This window comes from Xenia sp. Carnegie-2017, unplaced genomic scaffold (genome assembly GCF_021976095.1).
Source record: "Xenia sp. Carnegie-2017 unplaced genomic scaffold, XeniaSp_v1 HiC_scaffold_3, whole genome shotgun sequence".
In the NCBI taxonomy this organism is placed as follows: Eukaryota; Metazoa; Cnidaria; class Anthozoa; order Malacalcyonacea; family Xeniidae; genus Xenia; species Xenia sp. Carnegie-2017.
In genome coordinates, this window is record NW_025813493.1 from 1,698,358 (window position 1) to 1,725,386 (window position 27,029).

The 27,029-nt window shown below is 34.0% G+C and overlaps 2 long non-coding RNA genes and 1 pseudogene across 3 annotated transcripts; 2 read left to right on the plus strand and 1 right to left on the minus strand.

Moving 5' to 3' along the window:
* Positions 1-6,718: 6,718 nt before the first annotated feature.
* Positions 6,719-12,862, plus strand: LOC124454554. 2 transcript variants are annotated; one of them, XR_006951510.1, is made up of 3 exons: positions 6,719-6,970; positions 7,965-8,189; positions 12,818-12,862. It is a non-coding gene; the product is annotated as an uncharacterized LOC124454554 (long non-coding RNA). The 2 variants fall into 2 exon arrangements; XR_006951509.1 differs by lacking the exon at positions 6,719-6,970 and adding an exon at positions 7,558-7,594.
* Positions 12,863-12,865: 3 nt separating this feature from the next.
* On the plus strand, positions 12,866-13,808 carry LOC124454550. The gene is made up of 2 exons (XR_006951505.1): positions 12,866-12,909; positions 13,319-13,808. It is a non-coding gene; the product is annotated as an uncharacterized LOC124454550 (long non-coding RNA).
* Positions 13,809-15,566: 1,758 nt separating this feature from the next.
* On the minus strand, positions 15,567-19,264 carry LOC124454811 (annotated as a pseudogene).
* Positions 19,265-27,029: the final 7,765 nt, after the last annotated feature.

Here is a 27,029-nt window from a genome sequence, read left to right on the forward strand (position 1 = left end):
CCAGTTTGTGGCTATGTGTGCAAATTGTTCAACATATTTAGACTAGTTAAAGCAGTTCAATTACATGCTGAAATAAATTAGTCTGTGTAACTTTGTAAAGGCATCTTTATCCTCACAATTTATTTATGCTGGACACACACGTATATAAATAGCCTCGATCCTCATCTCAACCTAAAGTGTTTACTTGTAAGACATTTGAGACAAGACAAGATGGTGGGCTTTATTTGTGCATTGGTGGCGATTACCTGCATCGTTGTTAATATTCAAGGGTAAGCTATGGCTTACTGCAAAGAAGAACTTGGAAATGTTTAATGTGATCATTGAACGCTATGAAGACTATATTAGAAACGTCTCTAAGGCGTATTTCTTTTTAAATTTGAATAATCTTTTTGCACAAGTTGTCGAGTTGTAGTTAATATTCAGTGCTGGGGCAGTATACAAACATGATCAAAGCTTTGCAAGTTACGATACCGTAAACTAAGACTTTTTGAAATTAGCTCAAGCAAAGTGTTTTTTTTTTGTTCAAAATGTGTATGGGAGGAGTAAGACTTTTATATGCATTACACCTTTTTAGTAAGTTGTTAGCTATGTCATGTATGTATTTAATATAAGTCTGTTAAGTTGGTGTACTTTAAAGCGGATTCCAAAAAAAAAATAAAAGCAACATCCGCATATAGAAAAAAACGTCACCACGAACTTCATCGAAAATTTCAAGAATCCAGATCTTACAAACAACTCCATCCCAACACAAACGAATTTGTCACAAACATCTTAAAAAAAACCACTAACCGAACAGCAAACTAAAATTTTAAACAAAGGATTAAATTACAACTTTAAAGACGCGAGCAAACTTGACTACGTTGCCGAACTGGAATCCGCTCTAAAGTACCCAAACTTAACAGACCAAACAAAAGACATTCGTCACAAAATCACAAATAACCTCTGCCACAAACCACCTGTCACCCTAAACTACGAAGAACTACGAGCAATTGAAAACCTACAAAACGACGACCAAATAATCATATTACGAGCTGACAAAGGACGCAAAACAGTCATCATGGACAGATCAGAATACATCGACAAAGCCAAAACCCTCCTACAAGACACCACCACCCACGAACTTCTCCACACAGACCCCAGCAAAACGACCACCAACCACATCAACCAGAAACTGAAACAACTAAAAGACAAAAAGAAACTAAACGAAAACGACTAGAGAAGAATGCGACCCAATGACGCATCCACCTCCAAATTCTACGGACTACCAAAAATCCACAAAGAAAACAACCCACTTCGACCTATCGTATCGCTGCCAGGATCACCTACGTATGAACTTTCAAAATATCTTTATAACATTCTGTATCCATTAGTAAAAAATTCACCTCACACCATCAGAAATGCCACCACTTTCCTCCCCAGTATTGAAAACATTAAACTACGACCAGACGAAATCATGATATCCTACGACGTGACATCACTTTTCACATCCATACCACTAGACATCGCCAAACAAATTACAAACGAACTACTCACAAACGACAAAACTTGGCAAGCTACAACACAACTAGACAAAAATGACATCCTAGACTTACTCAACCTTTGCCTCTCCACTGAATTCTCCTTCCAAAACACATACTACAGACAAATTTCAGGCACACCAATGGGATCACCACTATCCACCTTCCTCGCAGAAGCTGTCATGCAACACCTCGAAACACAATCAGTCACAAAAAACACAAACATCAGACTATGGAAAAGATATGTCGACGACATCTTTGCCATAGTCAAGAAAGACAAAACTGAACAAATCCTGCACACCATAAACAATACCACAAAGAACATGACCTTTACTAAAGACGAAGAGCACGACAAACAGCTTACCTTCCTCGACATCCTACTAACCAGAACAGATGACGGTACACTAAACACACAAGTATACCGCAAAACCACCCACACAGACCAAATACTCGATTTCAACAGCAATCATCCAACACAACACAAAATAAGCTGCATTCGAACACTTTTCAACAGGATAAACACTCATTGTAATACGGAAGAAGCCAAAAAAACAGAGCATAACTACTCATACTCCACATTTATTAAAAACAATTATCCTAGAAACTTTATAAACAAAACTATATACAAAATATAAAACAACACACAAACCGACAAAAGCAACAAAAAACCGGACGAAACAGTCAAAATCTTCACATTACCATACATAAACGGAACATCAGAAATGACTGCCAGACTTCTTCTACCATTTAACATTAACGTCGCCCACAAACCTACACAAAAACTCAAATCATGTTTCGCCAAACATATAGACAAAACAACAATTCATGATACAACTGACGCGATCTACATGATACCATGTAAAGACTGTTCAAAGAAATACATAGGACAAACATCTAAGAAAATTGAAACAAGACTCACAGAACACAAAAATGCCATAAAACGACGAGATCCAAACTTACTACGGGCAGAACATACCCACGGAAACAACCACACATTCGACTGGATAGAAACTAAAGTACTCGGACGCGCACAGACTAAACACGCACGCGAATTTAAAGAAGCTTGGTACAGTAAAGACAACGACACAATAAACAGACATATCGACATACCCATCATATACTCACAACTAAAGAAAAAGGACAAAAAAACTACAAACAACACCAAAACTAAAACACTACACTCTAATATTATTAACACCAATCATATTCACAATACACCAAAACACATGGCAACGCATTTCACCCTATCCAATCACATTAATCCACCCACTAATCCAATTAGACGCTCTAAACGTCTCCAAGCTAAAAGCACGTGTAAATAAATATCCTCATTCTGATGAAGGCTCGAAGCAACGAGTCGAAAGCTCAATAAAATCACTTAAAATCCGGAGAAACTTTTATCTTTTATGTATAAAATGACAAATGTATAATTCGTCCTCTGTTTGGTCGATGCGTGTGCTTAAATCAGGCAATATAAAGACTGAAATTTAAATTGCTGTGCGTTAATTTTAAACATGTCTGAGAATGAAGATGATTTATTGTTACTTCATATAACAACTTCTTTTGAAGTGTTGAATCGCCATATCTAAAGACTTGGGAATGTTTTTTAGTAAAAAAGCTGTGTAAATAACTCACAACGCTTTTCTTTACTCTCTTTCTGTTCCTGTGTGTTTGAATCAAGCCAACAACGAAAAAAACTGTTTAGCAAATACTCTTAATATAATATGAATGCATCATTAAATGCATGGAATGTTGCGTATAAAGTTTATTGTGAATAATGACTGAATGAACTGAACAGTTTCTTGTACGCTTTTAAAATACAAATCACCAGAAAACTATAGAACTATTTCTACTTTTCAGGAACTGCTGGGGATGCATTATCCTATCACAATAACATGAAGTTTTCAACCAAAGATTCAGATAATGATAAAAGTAGTTGGGGAAATTGCGCTACTTCCTACAAAGGTGCTTGGTGGTATAATGCATGTGATCACTCTAACCTAAATGGTAAAAATCTTGTTTGGCTTAATTTTTATATTGTGAAAACCAGTGAAATGAAAATCAAACCATGAAGAATTTCATAAATATTTATGATTTCATGACAATGATCAATATCAATGTCAATACGTCATGTAATATGTCTTAAACATTTACACTCGTTGTTTACTATGAGAAAATGTGCAAAAAGTTGTCATAGCTAGAAGTCAAAAAAACTGCAGTCATTTCATAAAGTAATAAAAAATATTGTTTCAATCAACGATATTGATGAAATATGAGTTTCTAACATGTTAATCTAAATGAAGCTGATGTAACCAAATCATACTCAAAACGACTGCCGCTTTTTGAGTTTGTAATGTGACTGTTTTCGTCTTCGTGGGCATGAAGTGAGTTTTAAATTATTAATGCTTACACAGTTACACGTTTAAAAGCATTTAACTAGTGCTATTGTGGGCATCAGCCATCTTGGGTGAGCCACATTGTTCGATAAGTCCCTGGAGGCTGGTTGCAATTCAAGAATATAACACCCCTAAACACAACCACAATCGAATATCCACATCGCATTTAACTGCATTACAAGAGCAATATATGTGGTGCTTTAACATGATCTCAAAGAACAATCTCACGAAAGTTCGAATGACAAAGAGTTGATTGTGTTTCAACGAAGTGGACGCTGAATTCACAAGTCTCTATTTCTATGTATGCTCACTTGAAAGTTCTCTTGAAGTCAAAGTTCCTTGCTGTCATACTATATTCAAATCATGTGCATGTGCTGTCAGCCTGTCAGTGCTGATGCTTGTCCTCCAGATGCGCCTTAGCAACGATTGCTAGGATGTGAATGACGTAGGTGCAATTGGTCTATACAAAGAAACATTAGTCTCACTTTACCGTGTAACTTTGTGCTGTATATTTAATTAAATTACTGGCTGGGACTGGTCACCTCAGCGCTCCTATTGGTCAGAAAGTGAAAATTACTGGCTGCCACTCTGCTTATTACATGCGTAATAAGATATGCGCTACACAAAAAATTTCTATAAAGTGGAACTACCCTTTGTTTCTATACTGTCATTAGATCAACGCTAACTGTTAAAATAAAGGCATCTGATCGATGAAGTTACAGGTACGTTTGCTGAGTAAATTTTACCTCTGACATAGTATGACGGGTGCCTTTATGTCAAAGAAATGTGATGTCAATAAATAATGAATTATTATTAATTTATGGCCTGTTTATATCAGCCGCGCAAGTTTATTATTTGATTCACATGACGCGGCTAGCCCGACTAAGTACAGAAATAATTATTTACGCACGCCGCATAAAAGTCCAAATCCCGATACTTTATTTTACTTTATAAGCTGAAAGAAAGTCAATGATGTTATGCATTAGTCTATGGTCCACCGAAAGTTGTTCTTTTTCTTGCCTTGTATTTTGCATCGCATTGAATTTTATGAGCATGCGCACTAGTACGATGTTTAACACGGCATGCCGGTCTAGCCCGCCTTGTGCATTCACATGAGCCCGTTTATGACGAGATCCCGCCTCGTTTAAACGACATCCCGGCAAAACGGGCCAGCCCGTCTGTCATATGAATCAAATTTGAAATTATATGTAAATACTAAAAGAGGTGAGATCTTGCTACTGCCGGGCTAGCTCGGTAAAGCGGGCCAGCCTGGCTCATATGAACAGGCTCTTATATACATACACTTGAAGTTCTAAGCACCCAGCTTATAACTTATGTTTAGATTATGTGTATAACTTACAATTTCCATAATTAGAAATTGTTTATCTCTTGCAAATATGTACTTCGTTAGCGTTACACGAGTTAATTATATTCAAGTAAGTCTTGAATGAAATGAAGCTTGGTATGTTGGCATGGCTACTATGTAAAAGATTGGATCTAGGTGTTCTTACATATTCAGTCATAACAAATATATATAATCAAAGTTTTATTTCGACGAAACTTTTGTAATGGTTCAAAACTTATTATTGCAAAAAAAACTTGTCCGTCGTGAACATGTGAAAGTGGTAGCCGGTTTTTCTTATGGCAGACGTCGAATTATTTTAACGTTGCCCTTTATTTAAACAAACATACTTACGTATAGCTTGATCGAATTCATTTATAATTTATTTTGACTGTGGGCGCTGATCCAACCTTGCATCTCTATAATTACAAAACATTTGTCAACGTTACAATTATTTTTAACTCATTATTGAAGAATGGCACGCCATTGTTCGTCATCAACTGTTGAGGCTTGGTTAATGCTGATGATCAACATACTCAAATTCCTATTCTCAATTGACTGGTAACCTTCTTGATCTTCATAAGCCGACTGTTCAGGCTAAAAACTGAAATGGCTTACCACTATAAGGTTGTTAAAACGTCAGTTAACATCAACAACAATAGTCCTTCTCACGACTCTACTAGCTTGGACGATCTACATCCACAAACATGTAACGATACTCTCGGGTTCAAACCATTTAATTTATTACGAATGATATTTGTTGGATTGCCTTTTATATCACTTTCAAATTATCGAGAAAACAAAACAGTGCTTGCTTTTTTACTGTTTTTAAATGCTATGCTGTATAACATAAACCATTGAATATAACTTTAATTTTGTAAACAGCAAGCTCAAATTTTTTTCATGATATGACCTAAAAAGTAATTTCCTCTGACGTATACGGCGCTCCACGCTGCTAAATCTATAATCAGTTCAACAAGTGCATTAAAATAGCTAAGTGTTTCTTCAAAAAGAAAGTAGCTGATGTAAAATTTTCAAACTATGGCGATCCTACAACAACAAATATCAAGCACTACCCAAAACATTGTTATTTCTTAACATCAACTACATACTACGGAGGCCCAGAAATACCAATACACAAACGCAAATTCAAATACACAAACGCAAATTCAAATACACAAACACAAAATCAATTACACTAACGCAAATTCACACACACAAACACAAATTATAATATGCAAAATTCATATCCGGTTAATTTGCTCGCCAAATGTGTTCTGAATTTACAAAGTTGCCGAAGTGCAGAATATTGTCATATTCTTATATTTTCGTTTTATTTCGAGAAAGTAAGATAAATGCAAAATATTCGTGAGGTATTTATTACATTTAGCGTTCATGTATATGTTCGTATTATCTTTTCCGGCTGTTGGTAATGTGAACTTGAACACCATGTTTTGTACAGTATGCAGGAGTTCACTAAATACAAGGGTAATTTTTGTGCTAACAGTGGGACGGATCTTCGAAAGTCTGACGAATCAAAGACCTTGCGGAACAGTGATCCATCAACATCAGCTGGGCCTTCTAATGACCTTGTGCCACCAAACTTTTGACTTTTAAAGAGTATTTGGCAGATATTTCATTTGCCACTGTTGAGACAAGGAAGCGTCAAGATTGTTGTCTCCACGAAAAAGGGGAAGAAGAATGAGACTGTCAAGGTTTGTGATTATTACTACCTCTGCAAATAGGTCATGTCAATAATTATTTGAAGGATGGGTGATGTTCGTGAATAATTATATTCAATGCTTGTTTTTATATAGATGTTAATTATGTAATTCCCACCTATGTAAGCTGAAATATAAAATGCTGCTATAATACTTTGTTGCATGCTTTAAAAATCAGGCTCAGGTTTTCACGGAGAAGGATGGAATAGTATTTCCATTAAAATGTCTAATTATTTTTTCATTATTTATCAAACATTTTGTGATGGCAGGTCATGAACACCTTGTAACTGGATATTTTTCCACCCCAGATAAACATTGGAATTATTGAGCTGGATGGGAATTATTTGAAAACTAAGCGAGGCTCACTTTTTCCTACTGATGTAAAAATGTGATTCTCATGAGTCATGATGTCATAGAAACTGCTAGGGTGGAGAAGCAACAGGCTCACAATAAGCAACTCTGTGATGAAAGTTCCGAATGGGTTTTATTGTACCCTAATATGGAGTTTTATGTTTACCAGGCACAACAGAAACATTTTCTGTAGAAAAGTACAAGGACTACCTTGCAGGCCATGCAGTTATGTCAATTTGCATGTTAGCAAGACTTTGGATTATGAAAGTGAAGAGGTTTTCTATTAATTATTAAAAACACTTTGTTAATGCGTAGGCAATTTATTAATGTTGATTAACACCTAATTATGAGCATTTAACAATCAAAGTAATTCTGTAAGCTCAAGTATATAATAATTTTTGCACCATTTAGTTAATTTTATGAAACTATCATGATACAAATAAAATTAAACACTTACTTTATAAGGAGCTAACTTTAAATATTACACATTAATACTGTAAAAGGCAACATTCATTCTGATGTTATACTTGAGAATTCCAATATGAGTGCATAAGGAAATCATCAAAAGTGTGTTATGCAACAATCTTTTTTTAAATAAGTTACATTATTGATAAAAATACAAATATTTGTTTTGTAGTTGCTAATGAATTAGTTGATGATGTTGTGGAAGAGCAATTAGATTTGGAAGAAATGAGACTAACAAAGACTCAAAATGAATAATTGTGCACAGAATCACAGCTTGGAGAAGAATCACATTCCACAACTTTGGTTTGAATGTCATCTATTGATTATGCCACTTTAACACCACATGCACTAGAGAACCTCCAAAATTGTGATGCTTTTGAGATGAATACTTCCCAAGGTTTGTGAGTACTATATAGTCTACTTGTTCTTGTCAGTCTTGTTATGAAAAAGATGTTCTAGTTACATAGTATAGAAGAAAAGTACCACTAATTTGATGTTCAATTAATATTTCATGAAATGATGAGTGGGTATTGTGATGATGGTGCAAAATACCATTGGGAATTCATTCAAAGAAAGTGGATTAATCGAATTTGAAAATAGAACAGTCCAAAATGTTGTGGCTTTTTACCCATCTTTACTATATTAAGTGTTGTACATTGCAGGTGAAAGTTCTGAAGGGCTACTTTTGTCCCAGAAAGTATGGCAAATGAGGTTATTGAGCGAGAAGTGTTGCTTATTCATCGTTGTAATGTGAAAGCAGACTTGCTGCACTATTTTGAAAAAGATGACATTTTAAAGAAGTGTGTGGATGTCCAGATGATTGATTCCAGAGGTGTCGAGGAAAAGGGCGAATTAGTCGGCGTTGTCAGGGATGCATTTTCTCTGTTTTGGAATGAAATAGTTTCATGTCTAGCGAGGATGAACGAGTCCCAGTGATTCGTCATGACGTTTCGCGGGAGAAGTGGCAAGCGATAGCTAGAAATCTTGTGATAGGTTACACTCAAGAACGCTATTTTGAATCAAAATTTCTCGCGTTTTCTTGTGCTCCTGTCTTTTTAGCGAAGATTATGTCTGAGAAGATATGTACGTGAGTTCTTTTATGAAGTACATGTCGACCACTGAGTCTAGTGTGGTTGAAAATGTACTTTCTCATTCTCCTGCAGTTGATGATGAAGATGTACAGGATTTCATAACAGCGTTTGAGTGCAAAAAATCTAGCGTTTATACAGCGTTTGCCGTATAGCTTTTTCCCTAGGTGTTTTGCCGTATGGTTTTTTCCTCGGTGTTTGCGGTATATATGTTTTTCCTCGGTGTTTTGCCGTATAGCTTTTCTTCGGTGTTTGTGGTATATGTGTTTTCCCTCGGTGTTTTGCCGTATATATGTTTTCCTTCGGTGTTTTGCCGTATAGGTTTTTCCTCGGTGTTTGTGGTATATCTATTTTTCCCTCGGTGTTTTGCCGTATATATGTTTTCCCTCGGTGTTTTCATATATGTTTTTCCTTCGGTGTTTTGCCGTATAGCTTTTTCCTCGGTGTTTGTGGTATATATATTTTTCCCTCAGTGTTTTGCCGTATATATGTTTTTCCTCGGTGTTTTACCGTATATGTTTTCCCTCGGTGTTTTGCCGTATATATGTTTTTCCCTCAGTGTTTTTGCCGTATAGCTTTTTCTTCGGTGTTTGTGGTATATATGTTTTTCCCTCGGTGTTTCGACGTATATATATTTTTCCTCGGTGTTTTGCCGTATATATGTTTTTCCTCGGTGTTTTGCCGTATATATGTTTTCCTTCGGTGTTTTGCCGTATAGCTTTTTCCTCGGTGTTTGTGGTAGGCTCTTGCCGATTGTGCTAGTAAAAGTGGCATATTATGCTAGTGGCAGTGCTCGTTTTTTGCCCAAATTATGCTCAAACTATGCTCGCTTTTCAAAATTATGCTACTTTTTTAAAAAATTATTCTGTGCACAAACTTCACAACTCACAAGACAAGTTTGAAAATGCATTTTATTAACCCTGGCCAGACGCTCTGGGCTCGGTTTTTCAAAACCTGGGTAACTTTATCGGTGGTTGGGCCTATACGGCGAATAAATCTGCTATCCAGCGGATAGTTATCCAGCGAACAAAAGTAGGTTGCACAAAGCCTGGATAGTGTGGTGGATAACTATCCGCGGATAGCTTGCTAGTAGCTAACCATCTCGTGTAGCAGAGCACGACACAGTTTGCGCAAAATTTTCACTCAAATGGCCTCCAGTTACCATGGTAAAGTATGCAAATTTCGCGTAAACAACGAACGGTGCGCGCGCTAGCAACAACGAACTGTGCGCGCTGGGTTTCAAAACAAATAAAAACAAATACAGTGAAAACTTAACCATGCAGTTTTTGACAAAGCCCTGGATAACAAATTTAACATTGAATAATCTCGCTCGTTTCTGAACCACGCAGTCCGGCTTGACTTCTCTAATTCGTTCTCCAACAGTTAATTAGCGCTTGTTATATTGAAGCATCACACTTGCTTGCAAGTAATCTGCAAGTGCACGATCTTGTTGATCGTTGAATAAAGCTGCCAGGATGCTGAATACTCTCTCTGCGGCAGCAGACGATGGTTGGACCAACAGTATTTTCTTCACTGCCATGGACCAATTTGGGAGACGGTCTGCGTGGGCCTGCCACCACTCCACCTTCTTTTCCTCTTGTTCAATGACCACATCCTGAGCAGCAACGACGTACTGTGGAAGCTCTTTAATTAGGCCATTGATAGTTGCATCATTGTCGAGGAAAGGGAAAATTCTTAGGGCTTCTATTGTGGCGGGTGTAGGCCTCATCCATTGAGCGGCAACTGGACACATGATTCTTGCAGCTTTGAAGGCCGTGACTGTGTCATAGAGCTTCACATTAAACTTCTGCAAGAACCAAAGTATAGCCGGCTGTACACAAGCTTTTGCCTTCCGTTCTAGATCCGCGGCTCTCTGAGTAGCATCTTCGTTGGCAATTACGGCAGCAATTGCGCGTACATTAGGAAAGTGCGGAGCTTGGCATGCCTCGGCGACAGCCTTTAACTTCTCGTAGCATGAAAACACAAGGGGCCCGTCACCTTCCAAGTAGTATGTAGCTTTGACAAAATGCTCTCCTACATCAATGGTCACAGCCAACTCGAGCTTAAGATCGACAAGGTGCTGAGGATCTGAGAGTATAGCTCGAAGCTGTGCCACAATCTTTGGAGCAATGTTCTCTACTTCCGCATCGTTCAGGAATCCAGCAACGTCTCCAAACTGCTCCAGTAGCTGCCTGTAAACTTCCCATTTTGATCACCAGCGTGTTTCGCTATACGATTTCGGCTTTCGATCGTTTAGATCCTGCCATGCCAACTTTGCTTTATGGCTGTGACTGAATAAGCGTACCCACAGGTTTCCAAAACCCCAAAAGCGTAGGAATTTCCAGATGTTTGCCAACATTATCGAGCGTGTGGGAAAAGCAGACAATGTTCAACATCTTTGGGAAGATGAATGCTATCCGATCCAATGCTGCTTGATTGACACTTGCTCCATCCCTCATCGCTGCAAGCAAAGAGTTTGCCTTGATCCCAAATTCAACGCAAAGGGCTTCGTTGAGAACTCTTGCTAGTTCTTCTGAATTCACCGACTTTGAGCAAATGTAAATTCTTATAAGACGCTGTGTTATCATCCACTCATCATTAATAAAGCGAAGGATTATCGCAATAGCCTCACCTTGCCTGGTGCTGCCGTCAAATATTACTGAAACGTCCCTTGTCATATCTTCTCCTGGCAAAGACAGTTCCCCTCTTTATTCACTCAACCTCTTGCTTGAAAATAAGAGAAACATACTGTCCGAGATGCGCACTATGAGTGAGGCGATACTCATTTTTCTCTAGCAAAGGACGTAGCCTGTCTACCTTCCCGATTGGAATCCCTGCTTTCAAAAATTCCTCCACTACTTCCTGTCGGTATGCTTGCTCAGCCAACGGCAGCGGGTTGTCTTTACGAGTCTTCTCTATGCTGAGTGCCTCGGCTATCGTTTGTTCTCTTAACCTTGATCTCTTCAGCGCATCTTTCCCTTTGGCATGTTTTCTTGAACTACAATGTGATGCTAAAATGCTCTTTTTGGATGATACCATTTCTCTGCAGGCATTGCAAAAAGATCGTTGTGCCTCTGACACTCAGGTGCTGATCAGGGAACTGATTAACACGATCTTGCAAAGGGACATATTTCACATTAGTGACATTACTCGTCCCCCTCCTCTTGTATTTTCCAGTGGTGGATTCGAGGCGTCTATCCCGGGCAAGTTGTGCAGGCTTTGGTCTATCCTCTCTGTTCTCGCAACCTTGTAAACTATCTGGATGTAAGTTCACTGCACTTGACTGGTTTGGCGTGGCGGCCGGCATTTTGAAACGAGCACTGGGAGAAAGACTAAGGAGTCTGGGACCGAGACACAGACTTCCGGTTCCGTTTCATCGAACTCCCGCGGTATCTCAACACAAGTAAAAAAAAAATCGAAAAATAGGAGTGGAAGCAACTGTTAATAGTAATCTATCGTTTTTAGTAGCTGAGATCTTCGTTTTCTTGAATTATTCTAAAATTGTGCTATTAAGACAAGAAAATACACGGATTATGCTAGCAGTGCTACTTTTGGAAAAAGGGCAAAACTTATGCTCAATTCCTCAGATTATGCCAAAAGTTATGCTAGCACAATGGGCAAGAGCCTAGTTTGTGGTATATATATTTTTCCCTCGGAGTTTTGCCGTATATATGTTTTTCCCTCAGTGTTTTGACGTATATATATTTTTCCCTCGGTGTTTTGCCGTATAGCTTTTTCCCTCGGTGTTTTGCCGTATAGCTTTTTCCTTCGGTGTTTAGCTGCATGAGGTATTATGTATTCCAGGTCGAAAATCACGCAAATATTTGTGTTTTTAGCAATCTTATAAAAATTTGCACAAAAGTTGCTTTTTTATCGGCCTCGAAATCATCCCGAAGGTCTGCTGTTTTTATATCACCTAAACTCTTCGATATTTCAGGTATTTTTCGTCCGTACGTATCTACAAGCTTATAATGAAACGAATGAAATTACGTTAGACAAGATTGAAAAAGTTATTGACGAAGCTGACAGGTAAATTTTATAACAATTGTCCTCTTATATCAATATTACGCAAGATAAATTTTTAAAATTCTTTTTTAGGTTTCTATGGGTACGTATGTCTTGACTGATTCACTGACGTAGTTCTCGTTTATTTAAGGTTCAGTTAAGTCAGTTAAGAGTTTACTGACATCATTTAGGTCAGTTTTAAGTATACCTAGGGCTTGTCAAGTTATAACTGATGGAATTAATACATAACTTTTAAAGCAATTCTCTTTTTTATTACATTGCCTATTCGTGTACTCTTTTAGCCATTGTACGCAAGTGCTTACATATTGGCGTCAGTTTTGTCTTTCTGCGAATAAATGTTTTAATTTTACGTATGTTTTAAAAAAAATTCTGAAACAACATCATTCAGTTTTGTTTTTCCTCTTTTCTATAGATTGTCTCTTCTTTCTCATTTCTTTTGGGCAATGTTTTCAATTCTTCAAAGTTATAAATCCTCGATCAATTTTGGTTATCTCGTAAGTAGATGAACAGTTAAATAGTGTTGTTTACCGTTAGATTTACATCACGTGACTGAATTTGACTTTTACCTTGTTGTATTGTCGTACCGTGGTATTGTATCCTAAACACCATTTGCTATTTTTAAAATACCATATCTTATAAGGAACATTCTACATCGAACAATCTTAGAAATGTGCAATACCACTTCATCAACTTTTTGCATATAGTGTGCGTTATTTCTTTACAAATATTTGTGTAAATGCATGGTCTTTTGCACTAAGTTCTTTCCATGTGGATTTGTTTAGAACAGATGTTAGTCAGCAATAATGTCTTATGCGTGTATCAAACTTGTACACAATGAGCACTATCATTGTGAACAAACGTAAAAGCAACGTAACACTTTGCGAAGATTTCTTATAAGTTTACAAGAAGGATTTTGTGTATAAATTTTATAGAATCAAATCACTATAAAGCAAATCCCATCCGCAGTAGTAACCATGCAAAGGATCTTGAGTGTGTTTTATTAATCTGTCATATAAGGTATTAAGAAGCGTCAGAAAATATCTGGAGAAATACTTACGTGCAAACCTCCACCTATATAGGAAATGTTACGCAAATACTACATCTACTGCATGATGAAAAATTTCAGTACCTTTCATAAAACCAAATTGTTTATGACGATTTTTAAAATTATTTGTTGGGCTCTAATATTTATATTGAGAATCCGCTTCCCGCCTGGCACTTCATTGGCAACAATACTTTTAACAAAAATATATGTATGCTAATACTTCAAACTAGAAATAGGTTTTGGTCACAGATTTGGATTACGAGATTTTTGTGCGCACAATTCTGAGAGTACTGCAGTAGCCTGCCCTTCCAAGTAAAAGTAGGTAGAAATACTAACTCACTTAACTTTTTCGAATGTAGTCCCTGCCTCATCAGCTGCCTTTTGTATTGTTTCATGTTTCTCCTTTGCCGTTGTATTCATTCCCTGATCGTAATAAGACTTCAAGATAGCTTTTTGCAAGTCAGTTAATACTTCATACTGTATTCCAGTTGCCTCCATGTTCATAAGGTACACGTGTCGTGTGCATGTCGTGTGTTGATGATATATAGATTGGTGCATATATAAATTAAATATGGCGTCAACAAGAACGCTTAGAGGATCTCCTACATCACATACATGCGACGTTCTCCATTCAAGAAGTCTTGCTTCAGACGATTAAGAACATGCGACATGGGTAATGATTTGAATTTTTTTCAAAATCGGCTTTTCATGGCAAACTGTTATTTGTAAATAGACGTCTTACCTACAGATATCTAGAATTATTTGCAGGTAGTTGACCAATCAAAAGTGACATTGTTTACATAGTGAATAATGATGTAAGATAATTGCATGAAATGCATGGTACATCAAGATTGCGGGAAACGGGGCGAAAAGATAGAATTAGCTACTTCGTAACGATCGTTTTGCACCGGTTTCCATTAAAAAAATGCAAGCGCGTAAAAGGTGTTTCCGGTCGTTTCTGTCGCAAGGATAGAACTCTAGTCTATCTCAAACGATCGATACGCAAGGATCGTTTCTAACGTAAGGATCGCTTTTGCCGTTTGAGTTGAGCGTTTCCATATGATCGTCTCTGTCGCTTCTACAAATTGCAAGCGACAAAGACGATCCTTACGACAGGAACGATCATATGGAAACCGGGCTTTAAAGAGCAACATCTCATTAAAAAAATGAGTGAAAAGACGTAACATTAGAATCATATAATTACCTAAATCAGCTCTAATTTTTAGGGAAAATGTTAGAAAAGTATTGTTTCACCAACGCATTTTTAACAATTTCATCAAGGTTGTTTTAAAAGACATAAAAGGTAAAATGTTTTAATTATATGTTGAAAAACACTTGAGAAAAACGACGATTTTTTTGAGAGCAAACATGTTTCGACATTATCAGAATGCCATCTTCAGTGCAGAATGATTAGTGTTAAGTAATATGATACATAATATGATATGAATAAATTAATTACAATGAGTATTAAGTATTAAGAGCTATAACATAAGTTCTAAGTTTTAGAGTTTCACAGTTTAAAATTGCTGCTAATTAGAAATTATGGTAAATATATGTTGAAAGTTTCATTAGAAATAATGATCAAATTTATTATATCACAGTTTTTGGAAGTTCTTCATGGTTTTATTTTCATCTCAGTGAACTTTAAGGATATAAAACCTATCCAATGATGCCAAGTCACACCTTTGGCATTGATTTGGTAGCCACTATAATACTGTCCATTCAGGTTAGAATAATAACAACCTCCATACCACCAAGCACCTTTGTAGTATGTGGCACAATTTCCTTTATTATCTGAATCTTTTGTTGAAAACGCCCTGCCTTTATGATAAGATAATGAATCTCCAGCATTTCCTAAGAAAAGTAATACCTTTCAAAAATCGCATTTAATGCAGTTATAGAATTCTTTTGAACTTCCATTAACACAAGTTTAATGTATATATCATTTAGGCATTGACACTTGCATTTACAATTGATTATTAGAGGCTTAGATATAAAAAGGACTTCAGTCAATCTTCATTTGACAATGGTTCTTTTGTCTTTAATGCGTTCGGTGCCAGAGCCCTCTATTTGTAAGAGCTAGGACAACGGGTCTGGGGTGAGCGCGGAGCCGCCATTTTCGTGACTACTTGCAAGTTAAACTTGTAATAAAACTGTGTGAAATTGGTTAATGAGCAAAAGAATAATAAAATTCCGCCTTGTTTAATGGAAATTTTAAACATATCGGAAACCACAATCAAGCTTTTGGCGTTTTTGTGAATAATTACTGCAAACCAAACTCAATTTCGCAGATTTTAGATACATTCGATGTTGACTAGTTCGTGCTTTGAAACTAATCGTGACCCACTGCTGGACGTTTTTACGTATGTGAACGTATATTCTCGTAGTTTTCAACTACAGCACCAAGATATTTGTTTTCATTGCTTATAATTTACCAGCGATAAAGAAAATACTCGACATTTTGGCTGCATATTCCTGTTCGGGAAAACACGTTACTACACATATCTCCATACTTGAATCAATGCTTTGGTTATATTTACATTTACAAAACGTAGAGGCGACTCAACTGGTATATATTCTTTAGAAATTCACCACTAATAATCTTATTCTAAAACTAAAAAGTATTTTGAATTTACAATTGAGCTGCTACAATTTATTTTGACTTAAACTGTGCCTACCATTCAATCAGTGTTATCCAAGTTTTGTTTTGAAGCACTGTGGTCGTGAAATTTTGCTTAGGTAGTACATATTTTGCAATGTAGTCCAGGCATAAAAATTTAATGCAGATAGATTACAAAAAATTTTTGCTGGAAAATTATGAATTTAAAATATTTGTTAGATGCAGTACCTCTTACATTCTATTAATCTAATGTGAAGTTGTTGACTTCTTATTGATTGTGAAACTGAGATTATAGTTAAAGTTTAACTCTAATGCAAAACGGTATAGGCTTCTATTTGGTGAAGCATTTGTTGAAAAGGAAATTATGTTTGTGTATTATAAAACAATTCTGCTGTTGAAGAACAGTCTTGTTTGCTACAAATGTCACTGTTTGTACAGACTTTGACATTGTATATGAGTCTGATCCAAGTTTTAATCTATCTTAAAAAAATAATAAGTTGAGTAATGACAAAACTTCTGCATGTTTTCCAAATTATAAAGACCAAAGACCACACCAAATCATTGATTATGTAAAGACCAGAACAAATCATTGATAACCAAATTGAACATGCTCTGGTTTGAAGTACAGTCAGAATGTATATTTCATTACCAGTAATGTATTTTACCTAGCTGTTTCAGTAAATATTTTATTTATGATTACTGATACTATACTTTCAAAGGATTTCCTAAAGATGCAAAATACAATATTCGAAAGTATATTATTTTAGCATATTTGATTACCAATAATTATCTGTTGAAGTGGTTAAGAACTTGTAAATTAGAGTCATTTCCGAACATAATGATATGTCTTAATCTTTCTATAAAGCACAAGCTTTGTATGTTTGAAAACTATTGAATCGTTAGCATTAGGACAAATATTTCCAATGATTTTTCACTCGAAAACAATCTTCGTAAATAAACCTTTAGGTCAAGATCAGTTAGACACAATGGTCACTACGAGCAATCCAATCTATCATAAAGCCATTTCTTTCTTTTTTCTCGATCCATAATTATGGCGATATGCAGTTAGATGTTTTAGCTTTCAAATAATCAATTATTGTAGCCATACCTCCAGAAAATCAAAATATTTTCTCAAAATACAAACAAACTTGTAATAATCGCCATATAAACACCAGTTGAAATTTTAAAATTAGGAACAAAAATGGCGGAAATGAATCATGTGATCAATATTGTCCAGTAAACGTTCGCAAACCAGAGAACAATACATGTTCCAACTCTTACAAATAGAGGGCTCTGCTCGGTGTATGTAAAGTTTGACGTATGAAAAAGACCTTACTTAATGGCGTACCTGGGTATTTTCCGAGGCTCAATTGATATATTTGTGTTTCATGCTTATAAAGGTGAATTGTCCATGTAAACTTAAATAAATTTCTGTTATGTTTTAGGTTGTTGTTAAGTTCATAAAAAACTTTTACATGTAAGAACAAGTTATAATGTATATATCATTTAGGCATTGAAACTTGCATTTACAATTAATTACTAGGGACTTACTTGAATGCTTGCATTGTATAAAAAAGATTTCAGTCAATGATCATTAGACAATGATATTCACAGTATACATTCTCTCTTATGCACCAAATAATTTAGTCGTGTTTATTAGCTACATGTTGTTCAGGTGCTTGGTTATCATTACCTAATTTACAAAGCTGCAGTTGAACTTGCATTTAATATTGATGATAAGCTAATCACAATCATTACATGTCACAATCAATCGTTGCAACAGAATCGTTCGCAAATTGGAACGACTTTTTATGTTTGTTTGTTGTATTTTTTCGGTAAGTTTTTAAGTTCAAAATTAATTATACTTTTATTGACAAACAAGGCTTTAGTTCGAAACCAACCATTACTATCCGTTTTTATCAAAACTTGGAGAATCCCCCGTTGCAAAACTGCAATCACTCATATCATTCAAAAATATTGTATATATCAAAATGTTTTTTCCTCAAACGTTTATATTAACGTATTAACTTACCAGAATATTTACCAAGACTTAGTTGATATTTTTTACTTTCATTCTTTACAGCAAAATAATCATATTCAGCATATGCTTTGTTTCCTCACCAGTCTCCCAGGTCTACACGAAGTTTATTTCTCCTTGCAGATGTTAGTCGGTATATTTTATCCAATCCAAGCCAAAATTCAGAAGTAAGATTACCAAAACCTTCTTTATAGTCATTCCACCCACGATAGAAATCAACACTTCCATCTAGGCGTCTTTGAAATACAGTCCAGCCACCACCATATGAAGTCATGTCACAGTAGACATTAAAAGATCCTTGACCATCAGGATCAATTTGATAAACTCCACTTTCGTTCTTGCCATTATTTTGTACATCAGTGCAATCTTTGGCTACTTTAAATTGAAAATGTTAAAAATTCAGTTTCTCAAGGTTATGTTATGATAGGATAAACGACTGAATTTTGTGAAAAAGTGTTCTTAAGCGAATGAAATCATTACTAGGTACTATGTCTGAATAGAAAATTCCAGTCTAACTCTAATAGCGTTAAATTGAATAGTAAGAAAGTCATTTGAAATTTTATTAAACCCAGTAGAAATTTAATGCCATCTGCTGAAAAAAGTTATTACACATTATTTACATACATTTTTTGACCTTATTTATTGTATCAAACATTTTAAATGAACGACGAGTTTTTTTAACGTAAACATGTTTCGGCATGCTTATGCCATCTTCAGTACATCGAATGAAGGTGATTAGCTATTTACAGGATATATATATATGTATGTGACTATCGTTAAGTGTATTAAATTACAAAATTAGTGTTAGATATTATATTACAGGTTAAATATTGTATTAATGTGATATATTTGTTTGTTGAGGTCCGGTTTGAGTTTTTGAATGTATAGCGCTTCTTTCAGTTTAAGAGAAAAAGGAGAGTTGGCGGTGTCTAAGATGCGAAAACATGAATGATTGTGTTTTGATTTGCAATGTGGTGAAGTGTGAAGGTGTTTATAAATATGTGAGGTTTTGTCGGAATGTGTGTGTTCTTTGATGCGTGTGGAGAGATGGCGAGTTGTCTCACCAACGTAAAGCCCGCCGCACACTGGTAAACTTGCCGCGCGTACTTGTTATTCGTGACAAGTGCGATCGACAGAATTTCCTAGTGTGCGCGGAAGTTTTGAACAAAATTTGTCATTCGTGACAGATTAGTCTAATATCAAACGCGTTTGATATTTGACTCATCTGTCACGAATGACAAATGTTGTTCAAACTTCCGCGCACTAGAACTTTGTCGATCGCACTTGTCACGAATAAAAGTACGCAAGTTCAAGTGACGGGCTTAAAATTACATCCCGCACATGAAAATTCATAAACCACGTAAGATTTTAGTAAAGATGGAATACTGTTTTAAAACTAAAAGATTTTTTATTTTGTAGGATGAGAAGACCAATTTGATTTTTAAGTCAACACAGAAGCGTTTTGTTAACTTCCGTAGTTTTTGTTGAGTGGTGTGAGTATGACGTCTAATGGTAACAACTATCTTTAACAAACAATTGTTTTCAAAGGGGGGTAAAAATCTCGAGTTTCGAAATTTGGAATCTATATGTTTTTAAAAACAGTCTTTACAAATAAATGTTAAGAAAGCATCGGTTCGGAGCGCTCCGGCAGCGCAAATTTTAGCGTAGCTAAAATTGAGCAGGGGAGGGAGCGCGAGAATTCAGGCGACGATGGTGGGAAATTTTTCACGAAGTGAAAAATTGGAGTCGCCCCCGTGGTGTCCGAAGGACGACAGACATAAAAAATGCTCTTTACAAAATATGGAATCTATATGTTTTTGAAATATATAGGTGCGTTTAAATTTTAAAAAACCGTCTTTAGAAATCATGTGTTAACAAGCATCGTTTCGGAGAGGGCTCCGGCAGCGCAAATTTTAGCGTAGCTAAAATTGAGCAGGGGAGGGAGCCCCGAGAATTCAGGCGACGATGGTGGGAAATTTTTCACGAAGTGAAAAATTGGAGTCGCCCCCGCAGATTCGATAAATATTCGAAGAATATTCGAGAATAACAGAGGCTTAAGAAATGCTCTTCAAAAAACCGTCTTTAATAATCAAGTGTTAATAATCAAGTGTTATTAAAATATCAGTATCAGCGCGCTTTATAGTCTACGTGGTATATTTGGTAAACTAGTGGCTTTTAATGATGGTCTTAAAACCCAGCGCGTGGTAGAAATATTCTTTAATAATCAAGTGTTATTAAAATATCAGTATCAGCGATAGCTGGTTTTTTGCGGCGCGCGTGTCTTAGTACATGTGTAACAATGGTTGCTTAATGGAGATAGTACATTTCATCAGCGCATGTATAATAATCAAGTGTTATTAAAATATGGAATCTATATGTTTTTTTAATTTGTCTGTCAAGCGAGTGTCATATAATTTTTGTTAAAAGTGTTTTTACTAATTGTTTCAGGATTTTGAATTCTTTTGTATATCGCTTTTGTATTAATTACTTATTACAAACAGTTATGTGATATGTAGTCAAACATGAGGATTATTCTTCATCTTCATCTTTAGGTTTGGCTTGATAGTTATCTTTAGTAAATTTTTTTAATTTTTCGATTTCATCATTTACAGATTTTTTAGTTGCTAGAATATTGTCTTCTATAGTGGCCGCAAAATTTGATGAATAACCATTATATTTCATAGATAATGTAGATTGATGGTGGGAATAAACTTGTATTTTTGATAATCCATTAAATGCTTTATTCCATTTTATTTTCCATTCATTATAATTAATTGAAACTGTTAGATACTTTGGGTCAATAATAATAGAAATATTGATTAAATTATCATCAACACAGTATACGTGATATAAATCTACTAGTGCATCAGCTATCTTTTTTTCGTTATCATTTGTTATTTTAATGATAAATTTTTTGTTAATCTTATCTACCATAATATCTAATTTAATCGTTTTAGATTTATCAGATGGATTTATAAATAGAAGTGTAAATTCAATAAATTTAATATTGTTAAAAAGAATATTTATAATATCTTTTTGGCTACTAACATTTGAGTTGAAATTTAATTGGTTACTATGGTGTACAATTTTACCATTTACTCTGCTATCAATCTCATTCTTTGTATAATATTTATTATCAACTTGGGTTTTATTATAATAGTTATTTAAATTAGAAGTCAAAGCATACTTGGAATTTGATTCATTTTTTGTATAGAATTTGGATAAATCATAAGTCAAAGCATACTTGGAATTTGATTCATTTTTGGTATAATAGTCATTAAATTTATTATTAACTTGTGTTTTAGTAAAGTGGTCATTAAATTTATTATTAACTTGTGTCTTAGTAAAGTGGTCATTAAATTTATTATCAACTTGAGTTTTATTATAGTGGTCATTAAATTTATTATCAACTTGAGTTTTATTATAATAGTTGTCATTAAATTTATTATCAACTTGAGTTTTATTATAGTGGTCATTAAATTTATTATCAACTTGAGTTTTACTATAGTGGTCATTAAATTTATTGTTAACTTGAGTTTTACTATAGTGGTCATTAAATTTATTATCAATTTGAGTTTTACTATAGTAGTTATCTGATAGATGTGTTTTATCTACAGATCCTTGTATATTTACATTAATATCTGTTTTATCATGCCCATAAAATAAGCTCATTTATATTATTCCTCAGATTTTATATCCGGTTTATTATTTTTATGTTCATAAACATGTTTAATAGTTGTCACACTACCAGATAAAAATCCTAAAAAAGGCAATAGGGGGGATACTTTTTCTACTAAACTATACACATCTCGTTTTAAAAGGTCGTCTGATTTAAGCTGTTTTGTTAATTCTTTGGGATCTTCAATAGCATCAAACCCTTTTAATATATCTGAAAATTTTGATATAACTAAATCAGTTAAAACTCATTAGTTTTTGTAATCGTTTTTTCTCGTATTCAGTGTACAATTTATCAATAATTTTTTGACTAGCTTTTTTAATGTAAGCAACTGACTTGTCCAAATCGCCATCTTCAGCTAGTTTAAGTAGTTGATCTCTTTTATTAAAACTTTCTTGTGGTTTATCTTGTATATTATCATCACATACCGCGTCTTTGATAATATCATTTGTGGAATCAATCTCATTAATTACATCATCAATTGTTTCAGGCTCTTTACGCTTTGGCATATATATATAACACATGTTTTATTGCGGAATAACAATTTTCCATTGGTATGGGTATACAAGTTGAATTTCTAAATGTGCATACTTATTATTTTTCAATTTTTTGGTTATTTCTTCTATATCATCTTTCTCAACACCATAAAGATAATCATCAAATATGGTTTTCATGTCATTGCGGTTTGTATTAAAAAATGTAACTAAATAACTTATATTTTCGCGGTAAGGTTTGGCAATACTTGTCAATTGCTGGGTAATTACGATAGTAGAAAGCATATAATGGCGGGCACTAAATGCTAATCGTACTAATTGCGATGTCCTATTTTTAACATCTAAGCAACTAGCAACATCATCGAGTATAATAAGACTATTGGAGCTTTTATATACATCACTAACATATTTTAAAACAATATCTACCTGATCTTGGTCACATTCTACTTTAATTAAATCAGAATCATTTATATATTTCCATTCTTGATAGGTTTTATTATATGATAGCGTTGGACATAATAAAATGATATAATCAAAATGTTTATTAAAGTTTTTTTCTAACATTGTGAGAAGGTAATGACTTTTACCACAATTCGTCATTCCTACAATAATCATATTAAAGGGTGTATTCATTTATATATTACTGGTTATTCTAGTATTGGATACTTTGGAGATCATTATTTACAAATTGAACAAGAGCATCACTAACAACATAGATATAACAGTTTAAATCTTTTGTATATGCTCTTTTTTTCATTTCGAGCAGAATGCCGTTTTGTGTATTCATGATTCTTTTTCCGTTACCAGCAATATTTTTTTCTTGAAAGGTGCGTAGATCGATAACTAATGCAAATTTATCTTTATAAAATTTTTCAATTGTCATGAAGCAATCTATCGGAATAGTTCTATCAAAAAATTTTCTTGCTTCTTCATAAAAGAGTGTTTTATTCATGCCTTGAGAAAAAACAACATTAGGAACTCCCTCTATAGTTAATATAACTGAATCAATGTTGGGATATATAAATTTTTCATCAACAACTGAACTTTCTGTAAACAGAAGTACAATGCCTTTCATGCTTTTGCGAGGGACATTGACATTAACATTCTGTAATGTACTCGACTTATCCCATTTTTCTTTTTTTAAGAGGGTTATATGTTCATAAAATAGACTCCTTCCTATAGAATATAAATTTGTCACCTCATCAGAAAGTTCTTGATTTTCAATAGTTTCATATTCCAGCTGAATATTTTCTAATTCATAATTTCCTATAGAGTTACCGCTTTGAGGGATAAGGACTTGATCACTCGGGGGTAATGTTATTATGTATTGAGGGTTATTATTCATATTGAAAGGGCAATAAAGATCATGATCTTTAAGAATATTATCAATATTAATTTTCTGTCTTGTACCATAAATATCATACATTAATTTGTCTGCTACTTTTTCTGAATCTCCACTTGTTTTACCACTATCATCCTTGGAAATAAGTTTTCGTAAATTTTCACTACATATGCCATATTCAATAAGACCTTGTCTATCACTTTTAGGTAACCACAGGTCTTTGTAAATACTTATAACATTATGTTCACTACAATCGTAAAGGGTTTCACCGGCCACTTTAATTTGTAGTCTATGTTGTAAAATCTGACTGAGATTATTTAAAAAGTGACTTTTTGTATTACTGATTTTAAGATCAAACGATAAATTAAATGAACCAGGCACTAAACAACTATTTGCTTTCAATTTCGGAATGTTAAGATAAACTTGTTCATTCGGTTTAAGACTATTAGGATTAAAGGTTATACTATAAAAAGTACGGTTACCTTTAATTTTTGTCATAGCAGTCCTTTTATAACCAGGTAAAAGCTCTTCTTGTAATAATCTATTCATATATATTAAAACATATTTTATTTTCTTCTTTGTTTATACTGATCATATATTAACAAAGCAGCAGCAATAGCTAAAATCCAAAGATTAGAAGCTAACCATGCTAAACCTTTAGCTCCCCAAGATATAGCCTGAGCGATAATATTCATAATGGTCCTAACACTGGCCATAATTTTTTACCTAGATTTGCTAAAGCCTTAGAAAATTTACTGGTAGCTTGAGCACCTTGTAGGATTGCTTTTCTGGCACCAATGACAATGGTTGTAATTATTCCAGAAATTGAAATAACTAAAGCTGATAATCCTGGGATATTTTCCTTAACCCATTCTTTAAATCGTTGTAATCTAGTAATGTCTTCTTCCTGTTTTTCTCGTACATCCTCTTTATCTAATTGCTCTTGTTCTTCTCTAATTGTAGTTTCTAATTCCAAGGCTCTTTCATGCAAATTAGTTAATTCATCAATATTGTTGTCAATACCATTTTCATTTTCTATTTCATCTATTATAGTTATAGTTTTGTTTAGCTCTTCAGCGAAGTGATTTATTTGTGCTTCTATGAATTGTGGTCTTGTTCTTTTATCAATAGTTTCAGATGGAACCATCACCCCTATATGTTCTCTAAGTTCTTCATTAGTTATTTGATTGAAATTTTCTGTATATTGATTATTTAAATCAACCATAGGCGTACTTTTTTCAGTTATTATATATTCATCTTGCAAATTAATAATTCTTTTAATTTCGTTTTTAAATTGTTTAACAGCTTCTTTAGCATTTGTATTTTTATTATATTTCAATATTCCATTACTACTACGTTTTAAAACGATTATACTATTACCTCGCTTATTTCTTGTATTTAATGGTCTGTAAGTAATATTATTTATATCAGTTTTACCTAAATTTAATTTTAAATTTAAACCTTCAGAAGCTGCCATACCTTTTAGGCTATTAAATCTAAATTCTTTTTTATAATTTTTTGTAATGAACTTTTCAACAGCAAAAGAAACTTCATTTTCAGGTCTATTAATATTTGTATAAACAGGAGTTGAAGTAGGGACATTAGGAAGAGTATTAGGCATTGTTATTGTTATACCATCATTATCAGTAATAAATAATTTATCATCATTATCATCAGTAAATGACGTTTCATCATAATATTCATTATCATCGTTATTATCTTCTTTCTTCTTATCTTCTAATTCGATATAATCAAAACCTCCTTCAGCCATTATATAGATTACTCTATATTTTGTATTTCACTTTCAGGAATCCAACTGTTATGTTTATTATCATAACCTAACCATTTAACTAAAACCATCTTTTTACCTTTAACCTTCTTACGTTTTAATATCTTTTCAACTCTATAAACATCATCTTTCTTATTCACAACTGATAGTTCCTCTTCATAAAATTTACCAATTATAGGCTCTCCTTCTAAATCTTCTATCTCATATAAATTAGGATCTCCTCTAATAACTTTAGTCACTTTAAACAACTCTTCTGTAAAATTTGCTTCATAGCCTTTCGTAAATATAGATTTATACTTCGATATTCTAACCATATCATCAATTTTAATCTTAGGTAATGGTAAATAAGCAACTTCATAACCGTATAATGTATTCCATACTTCATCTTCATTCTTTTTATTAACATCTTTAGGCTTCATCAAGATTGTACTGTGTTTTGTATTGTTATAATTATATACTAAATCATCTAATATATCAATCCATTTATATGTCCCTTTACTATAGAAATATTTCCACATTGATGTTTTAAGCGTTCTATTAAATCGTTCGACAATTGCAGCCTTTTTATCATTTTTAGTAGAGAAGTACTTAATTCCATGTTTCTCTAATAATGATTTGACACCTACATTATAAAATTCTTTACCATCATCAAATTGAGCTAGTTTCGGGTAACCATTAAATCTATCTTTAAATTGACTTAATAGTTCTGCAACAGCTTTTGTCATATTATTTGTGTCTTTCCTATAAACAGGGATAGCAAATGCATATCTACTTAATATTTCAATAGCTGTTAATATCCAATAATAACCATTGTTTTTATACTTATAAGAACCCATATCAACTAAATCTAATTGTATTTGTTCACCAAGATAGTTTACTCTTGTTTGCCTAAATTTATGTCTCCTAATAATAGGTTTATATCTAGTGTATGTATCTTGAGATATTAACCATTCTTTAACCTGTTTTCTACTAACATCTATACCTTCTTCTAATGCTTTCTGATACAGCCGTTCTGCTGATTGATATCCTGTTTGTGGATTATAATAAATATCTCTTAAACTTTGCTCAATTTTAATGTCTTCATCCATTTAACTTACTCAAGATAACATTCGAGTAGAA